Source organism: Acipenser ruthenus, chromosome 10 (genome assembly GCF_902713425.1).
Source record: "Acipenser ruthenus chromosome 10, fAciRut3.2 maternal haplotype, whole genome shotgun sequence".
In the NCBI taxonomy this organism is placed as follows: Eukaryota; Metazoa; Chordata; class Actinopteri; order Acipenseriformes; family Acipenseridae; genus Acipenser; species Acipenser ruthenus.
The window spans coordinates 1,781,559-1,790,991 of NC_081198.1; the positions used below are offsets into that span (position 1 = coordinate 1,781,559).

General features: G+C 38.1%; 1 long non-coding RNA gene across 1 annotated transcript; it reads right to left on the minus strand.

The window, feature by feature from the left end:
• Positions 1–433: 433 nt before the first annotated feature.
• Positions 434–5,796, minus strand: LOC131738114 (uncharacterized). The gene is made up of 3 exons (XR_009329629.1): positions 5,560–5,796; positions 1,333–1,445; positions 434–768 (listed from the first exon to the last, which is right to left on the minus strand). It is a non-coding gene; the product is annotated as an uncharacterized LOC131738114 (long non-coding RNA).
• Between the last annotated feature and the right edge of the window lie 3,637 nt (positions 5,797–9,433).

Here is a 9,433-nt window from a genome sequence, read left to right on the forward strand (position 1 = left end):
CTAGAACTGTGTCTCTACAAGTCTGAGCACATAGATGACACTGTGCCAGTCTTGGTTGCAGAAACCCGTTTGGGAAATGAAGAACCCACAGGTACCACTGTGCTTGGGGACACAGGGACGAATTACAGTAACACTTTACATTAAAGGTCTCTAATTACTGTGTGTTTACATAGTAGCTACTTAGTAAATACATGTGTACTTACACACAATTACAATGTTATTATGCATAGTTACAATGGACTTAATACGTACATCTTTTTGCACGATATATGCACGTTAAGGTTAGGGTTAGGTCATCCAAAAAGATTTACACATTAACTACATTGTAACTATGCATAATAATCTTGTAATAGTGTGCAAGTACACATGTGTTTACTAAGTAACTATGTAAATACACAGCAATTAGAGGCACTTCATGTAAAGTGTTGGTACAGCAAGACCCCCACTATGTTCCGAGTCTCAGTTAGGTCACCCAGGATAAATCACTTCTAAAACTGATGATATATACTGAGCTCTAAGAAGGCTGGAATGAATTCATAGAGGTAAAGCAATGGAAACAGGGCACCACAGTAAAATCAACATTTGTACACGATCAAAAGAAAAATAAAAGGTGTGTAGTTTATTTTTGCAGGGCTCCTGAATGAAGGAGGGTTTGTTCGCTGGATTTCGCTTGTTAGCGCTGGGCAGTGCCAGAGCTAGGCTCAGTTTCACCTCTGCAGAGATTTTCACAGAAGTGTGGCCTTTACAGCCAACGGCTACAGGGCAAGGCTGTGGAGAAGGGAGACAAGTTTCTATTTAACGCTAGCATTTAAAATCTAAGCAAAACATACATGCGATTTTATTCTCTACCAATTCCTTTTCTGGTAAAAACACACACCTACACACGCTCGTTACTGGAATCTGAATACTAAGCACTGCCTGGAAATTACACTGCACTGAAACTTGTTAGACACGCTTTGTCTGTAGGGTTAGGGACAGCTGCTCCATATGGTTCTGCAAGGTAACTAGCGGAATAACAGCTGGAATTAATTTCTCAGTTAGGAGGTGTGTCCCATTACTTTAACTGCTGCTACATTCTTCCAATCTGCAGCCATTGCAGGACACAGATCTTGAAGGTGAAGGATCTCATTGTTGCCCAGGGTGAGGGGAAGAAATGGATAGGAACACAGGGTGGCTTTAACACTATGAGCTTTGTAGAACTTGCATTTTGCTGGTTCTTGAATGTTCTTTTTTTTTCAAGACTGCAGTGCAATACATTTCTCCATCCTTGTGTAACTTGTTAAAAATATATAAAATAGCGTTAAGTAGCCAGAATATGAGTTTATTGTTTACCTCCACTCATTGCTCCATGCACAGGCACAGTAAATGGGTGTCAGGATGATATTCATTATTAGTTTTGTTTTGTGCTGAATACATTGACGTGGATGACATACACATTCTGGGATCTGCAAGAACAAAATAAAAAAGAAAATCTACTGTAAAATTCCTAATTCTGCTTAAATGACTACAGGGAGCCGAGTAGGGTGTGTGTAGTTTCGTAGAGCTGTCAACCTGAGGCCCGATGCTTCAGTAATTTGATCTGTCAGGTAGTCTCATACTAGGCATGCCAATCAGAATACCAATCTGAAGAGGACTGTCCCCTGCTGTGTATTAGTATGAATCACTATGAAGGGAATTAGCAGGAAATGTAATATTCCTCCCCCCCAGTCAGGGGATTGAACAAAAGAAAGCCTTTGATTTTGTGTTGCTGGCAGGCGGGCAGCCAGGCAGGGCTATCTATCTGGGAAGTTTGTTAGCCAGCCCTTGCCGCTCATCTTTACCTACCTGCTGGGAGAGGAATCTATGAGGATGTGAGGAGGCGCAGAGGGAGTCATGGAGGGCAGGAGGGGATAGTGGCGTCTCCTGAAGCTCAGCAGCATGGCAGTCCCTGGGGACCTTAGGCAGTGTGTGTGTGGGTGTGCGTGTGTGCACAGTGTGTGCGTGTGCACAGTGAGTGTGTGCACAGTGTGTTTGTTTGAGCTGTTGAATTGGAGTAACTCCCCTTTCAAACGTTTACCACAGTATTTTTGCATGGTATTTTTTTCAGTTTTCCCATTCTTTTCCTATGGTTATATTACTGCCTGCATTTACCATAGTTTACCCTGGTTTGCTATATTTATCAATATAGTTTACCATATCTTGCTATTTTTTACAATGCTTACCTGTGCTTTACCATGCTTTCACTTTGCTTTATTACACATTGCTGTGCTTGTACTATGGGAAACTTTTACAAAGGTCTGTCCGTGTTGTCAAGGGAAGATGTGCTCTAGACAAATGAACTCTGGATTGAAAGATGGGGAGCTGCAGGTTGCTCTATAACAAGACGATCAGGGAAAGGTTCTAATTTACCGCTGAAGAAGTGCTGCTGTATTAACAGGCAGCCAGAAGCTTATTATTACTTTATTATTCTCTCTGGTCAGGCTTTAATGTATTCCTCTGTGACTGCGGCTCTTCCAGGCTCCGCACCCCCTCCCCGCGCCGTGGAGCTCCACATACTATGGCGTTTAATTAGGGCCGCAGTGGAGACACTCGTAGGACATACACTGTGAACTCTGATTAAAGTTACACTCATCAAGTTCCTTCTTATCCATGCCAAATTAGTTGCATTATACCTTAACAGGACCTTCATTTATGACATTCATTTGTGAAAATGAAGGTCCTACACACACTGAAAGCTAATGACTTGGATTCTATGAATATCAGTATGTTCATTCATTATTTTCTTTACATTAATACTATATATATATCCTTTTCTCCTCCTTATTACTGGACCTACATGGGAAATAAATAAACTATTTTTTGTCTTGAAATGAGAAAACAACATTAATTAAAAATATAAAAAAGCCAAACTTGAGCCAAACAATTACTATTAGAAATGTAATTCAAATGTCTCTCAGGTTGTTTGTTGCTTATTTTGTAACTTCAATGTGGAATTTCCGGTAGCATTACTACATGTGCATTTTCAGTATTTGAAAATAAAGGAAGGACTCAGCTGCATTTGAACCCAGTCCTCCAAGGTGAACAGCACATCATACTAGTGAATTAGCCCACTGTGCCATCTCACTTCCACAGAAAAAGCTTCCTTTACCATTGTCTATCTAGAAAATTATCCACTTCTTTGAAAATAAAGGAAGGAATTGGCTGAGGTTTGTTTTCCTGTCAGAACTGTTGCCATGGGAACCATAACTGTTTGTTTTTTTCTTTAATTCACACCTTGGAGCTGTATGTTGATTTTAATTAATCCTTTTTTGTTGGTTTCTGTGGAATCTTGGCCTAAAAACATCCTCAACTGCATGAGAATGGATAGACTGTCAAGAGGACCAGGAGTCAAAGGGTTGTGTTTCTTGAATGGATAGACTGTCAAGAGGACCAGGAGTCAAGGGTTGTGTTTCTTGAATGGATAGACTGTCAAGAGGACCAGGAGTCAAGGGTTGTGTTTCTTGTTATTAACAAAAAGGGGCTGAGTGGATAAAGAGAGCAATGCAGTTGAAATATCAGGTGGGTTGAATTAATAGACTTCGATTACTTTCACCAATGTCCAGTATGTTTGTTTGTTTGTTTATATATATATATATATATATATATATATATATATATATATATATATATATATTAGTAGTCCCAACACTAAAACTAGAATGAAACAGCTAGGAAATACAGATTATGGTCTTGCAATCACTCTTGAAATACCAGAGCAAGCAAAAATGGCATCTTAATATTTTCAGAGCATATGCACGAAAGAAATGCAACACTCAGGTCTAATGGATTTAATCAAATATTTTAAACATAGCTATCAAATAAAATCACAGAAAATGTGAACAAAAATACAGATCAAAGAATCATGTTAAGTTTTCAGTATGAAACGTGACACACTGTCAAAATGAAAACATTGCAAAGTTAGTATCGGGTATGACCTCCCTGAGCATTAACACAATCCTGGCAGCATTGACGCATAGACCTGATCAGCCTCTGGATAGACTGCTGTGGGATGTTTCGCCACTCTTCCTGTGCAGCTGCAGCCAGCTGGCGAAGGTTGGCTGGTCGCGGTTGTCTCCTGTGGATGGCAATGGCGATTTGGTCCCACAGATGTTCTATTGGACTCAGGTCTGGAGAAAAAGCTGGCCATGGCAAGACCTCAACTTTGTTTTCTTGAAGTCGTGCAATTGTAATCCTAGCACTGTATGGTCTTACATTCTTCCGGATAGGCTTGCAGGAACAGAAAAACTGTTGCCTCACGGACTTTGTCAATGCATCACTGAGCAGTAAGGTTGCCCTCAATCTGCACCAAAGGCGTTCTTGTGTTAAAGGAGATTCCTCTCCACATCATCACACTTCCACCGCCTCACGGGTTGGCTTGAACAACGCAACAGTCAGCATAACGGTCCTGGGCCGGTGTGGTGACCCTCTGCCTTCCAGGACGTGGCCTGTCCCTCACAGAGCTGGTTTCTCTGGAATAGTCTGCTGATTTCTCTCACAGACAGACCACCTTCAATCATGCCGATAGCAACCAGGCGATCTTCATTACTCAAGCGGGGCATGGTCGTATCTTTTGCTGTTCTTGTGTTAATTAAAATCATGTCTCTTCGATTGGCTATTTATACAGATTCTTAATCAACTCATTTTGGCAATTTTAACTCAACTCAAATACCAAACACTGAACACCTGGCGTTTTTTCTGAAATCACATGACTTGAGCTCAGTATTTTGTTATCCCAAGGAACAATACTACTCAATCAACAAACCTATCTGCTCACTATTTAAAATGTAAATAAGATTATGTATGTGCCCAATGAGCTATTGATATCTAACTTAGACTGTTGCACTTTCAAAAAATAAAAAAAATAAAAATAAAACTGTAAAGCTGTAGATACAACCAAGGTGTCGCTACAATACTCACTGTCACTTTTGGGGAAAATATTGGGAAATGTGTCACAGTGATGCTGGTGTATCACTGAGTAGAGGATATTCATTGTACCAGATCACATTAGAACAGGGGTTTGCAATCTTTTTAAGCTGCATACCCCTTTCCAAAAAAAGTACTTCACCGCGTACCCCCATCTGAGATAGTCATAATAAAATGAAAACAGAAAAAAAGGTCTGTACAATAACAAGATAGAACAAAACGTACTGGAGTGTGTGATGGATAAAATTATAAAAGTTATAGTATTATAATGGAAAAAATATATATTATATTTACTTTTGGATAAAAATAGTCCCTCAAACAGGTTTCTAGTTGTTGGAAAAATCAACATAATTTTATTGTAAATACTAATTAATTAAAATCAACGAAGCCTCCGTGCTAAACTCAGTCACTCAGAAATGACAAGGGACTATCGATTGCCATTTGCTATCATGTATTTTTATTGATAATAAAATTACAGAAAAGGTGGCAAAGAAAGGTTCACTATCCAGGGCTCTCTACAGCTGACCTCATTACGAAAACATATCGGCATTTTTTAATTCTTGGTGACTAAAATGTACAGTACTAATACTAATTAAAAAACAATAATAAAACGCTTACCTAGTATCAGTGTGATGGATGTCCCTGCTTATTACCACACAAATCACTGATGATGACAGGGAAATTAGAGAGAGCTTCAGACACAGGACATTATTGGCGTTTTTAATCTCTGACGGTATTTCGTCTTGATCGCCCTTTGCTAGTAATGTACTAGTATCAAGACAACAATGCAAATTTGTTCACTGGATTGAAAGCTAAAAACACTCACACCAGACGTAAGGGCTTGTCAAATTAGACCGCATGACAATACTTTGGTTTCTGATTGGCCATACATGATTTTGAAATGAACCAATAGTACTGAAGTTACAATAAACTTTAATCGGGTCATTAATATATATATATATATATATATATATATATATATATATATATATATATATATATATATATACACTTGCAGGCATGAACACACACAGGAAATAAAATGAGTTAAAGACCAGGCTTTTAGTTTTTTTTAATATATATATATATATATATATATATATATATATATATATATATATATATATATATATATATATATATATTATCCCAAAGATCGACTGCAGTAACCGCCCAACTGTTTATATGACATTTAAACAACAGGGTCTATTTATAACGTACATATTTAGTATGTAAATTAGCCATGTGTGCACTGAACGCTCGGTTACAGCACAGCAGTCTGGTGTTAGCGATTAAACGTTGATTACATGATAAAAGTTTGCAATAGATTGGGAAGTGGTACTAAATAAAATGCGTTGTCTGGCATTTCAGAAAAAAATTCTCGCGTACCCCAGTTTAAAAACCGCTGCATAGAAGAATATTACCAACAGATACAGTTTAATAGTCGTATTTAAATGCCATCGACCTGACTGGTAAATTCTTACCTTCCAGCTGCCCCTTTATTTTGACAATTGCCATATCAAAAATGGCTTTTTTTGACATTTTTCATTCTTAGCCCCCAAGTAAATATTTTGTATAGCAAGTTTTGCGTTATTTTTTACAACGTTCGTGTTGTTGATATGATAAACGCGTATATCTGCTTGAGGTACTGTATTGAATTTTTTTCAAGGTTAAACGATGGCCCGTGTTACACAGAACACTAAAAATAAAATGTCAAATATACGAAATGTATTTCGTTGGTTTTGTGGATTTGCTATAGTTTAATACTGTAATACTGCACATAATGATATTTTGAAAATGCTACTTACCAAAACCGTGACTGCAGGTGAACTGACTGGCGAAATGGCAAGAGACAGTTAGTGCTTAACACATACTGAATTATTTTAGCATTTTTTTGTCATAGAAAAGACACATTTCACATATTGTATAACGTTACCGTAGTCTACTTTTTTTTTATTTATTTTTTTAATCGATGCGGTTTTTGTTTCACAAATCTACTGCACTCCGTCTATAAACTTCTCCCATTCACTTGCAAATAGATAAGTTAACAGCGGATGAATTTCACAGTATTTTTAAGTACAAATATAATAGCCTGCATTTCAACAGTCACTGTCGAAGCTGTTTTCTTATTCTTCCAGAAGTAATGGTCGGGTGTAACAGGGACTCAAGGTTGCGCCGGACCATGTTGTTAACAAGCCTGATGACGTTGTCGTCCAGGCTTTACTGTGAAACTGACTGTAACCAGGGAGGGTGCGAGCGCATTCTATTGGACTGGGACTTTAATTATGAAAACGCAAGTGTAAACAAACAAGTAAAAAAGATTAGCCTGTCGTCAGACATGTCATGTTGATACAAAATGCATTAATTTACTGCATATTGGTATTGCGTCTCGTCTGGGAAGGGGGGCATAAGGGCGCGCTAAGAGAAATTCAGCGGGACATTTTTTTTATTTCAGGGGGGCATTGGCGCAATGGCGCAGCCTAGCGCGAACACACACACACACACACACACACACACACATATATATATATATATATATATATATATATATATATATATATATATATATATATATATAATGTTCCCTTATATTAATATTACAACATATTTTTAAATAATAATAATAAGAGGGCACAATGTGTCAAGATATTAAACAGTTGTTATTCCACCGAGACTTTATCGGGTACCTGAGCTCTTATGAATAATAAAGTGTGTCTCAGGGATGACCTGGTGCTAAAGAAGATCCAATTATCCAAACCAATTTAAGGCTGACACACTCTTATTAGGAGAATGCACATTGTGTCTCCCCAAAGCCACATATTAATTACATGAATTTCCATATGTATAACCAGCCCCAATGGGAATCTCCACAGAACACTATTTGCATTGGATTCTATCAGCCACCTAATGAATTTGTCATTGTGTCCGACGATTAGATATAGAGAATGCAGGTAATAAAGGGGTGGGGGGGCGGAGGGTTCAGCAGTGCAATTTCTTGTATTTTCTTCTTCCAACTCCATTGTTAGTTGTTTTAGTACGATCTTATTTTAAATGTGGAAAATGCTTAGCACCACAGGAACAAAATGCTCTGCTACTTCCAGTGCCCACCCCCCACCATTTACTCCAACCATCATCAACTTTTGGAGATTTAATAAATTACACAAAAGAGAAAAGAAAAACCACTTTTTAAAATCTTTTATTCTGTAAGACAGGCGAGTATTGTGGAGTTCTGTAAATGTTATACATAATTTCGCCCCAGAACGCATGGAGATTTCTACAACCAATACAAACTATTGCAATAGATACACGAAAAATCTGTACCGTGAAGTAAATGAATGATGCCTAGAAGCCTGAAGCAAACACTGTATAGACACAGAGAAAGAGCCTTTTTAAAAGAAAAACGTATTTAAACAAGATGATCAGATAACCTGTCTGCACAGTTACTGGCTGTTTGTTCAAGTTTGTTCCTGATCTGGTCTGCAGCACGTGTCACAAGACCTGTTAAAGGGTATTCCATAGTATATCTTCTTGAGGGAAGAAACCTGGATCAGAGCAGAGTGGGAATTCAAAGCCTGGTCAGCAATCTGTGAAAGTGGAGGCCCAGCTGTAGCTCACCCTGCCAGTAATCACTGTGCTCTTGTAAACTTGCTGGTTGTGTGTGTGTGTGTTTTGTTTGAAATCTGTGCAGGTGGTTTAATGTATTCCTATCTTAATTACATTTTCAGTGGTGGACAGCTGTTGAAGGTTTATTTTAGGAATTCACAGGCTTGGTTAAAGCCTATGTATCACTTTGGATTTGTGGCGGCCGACCCTTTTCCTTGAACCAGCTTGCTAGGTCTACAATGTTCAGTTTCTTTTATCCCACTACTTGGTTGGCACTGTGCAAGGGCTGTTCTTACCATTTTACCACATGCGTCTCTTTAGCTAGTATGCAAATCATTTCTCCTGGAGTAGAGAGTGGAATGGTTTTGTTTCACAACTTTGTACTGTAGTTATATTTACTGCAGCCTCTTACAGTCTTGTGACCAGCCAGGGTCAGTTCTGTGCAGACAGCCTCCCCGATTATCTGTAGGCAACAGAGCCTCTTTCTCTGTTTCACATTCTCGTTTTTATTATTATAATTTTTTTTTTGTTAGCTACAATAAATTCATTTTGACTACACCATTAACAGACAGCAGAACATTTTTTATTATTACACAAAAAAACAACAGTCAAGAGTACCAAAGATACATGCTGGGTTTTTGTAAATATGCAAAAAGAGGTCGTCAGCCAGGATTTTCTTTCATGAAAAAATAACGAAAAAAATGCAGTATCCTTTTTTTCCTCCAAAAAATTCAAATTTTTATTTGTATATAAAATCTTGTTGGAGCTTGGTCTGTGGTTCTCACTGAATACGATGGATGACCAGCAGGTTCACCCCAGTGACAAATACCCTTGAAATCATGGGAGGTTCCAATCTTTTCTTAAACCAAGATTACATTCCATCTGCTGT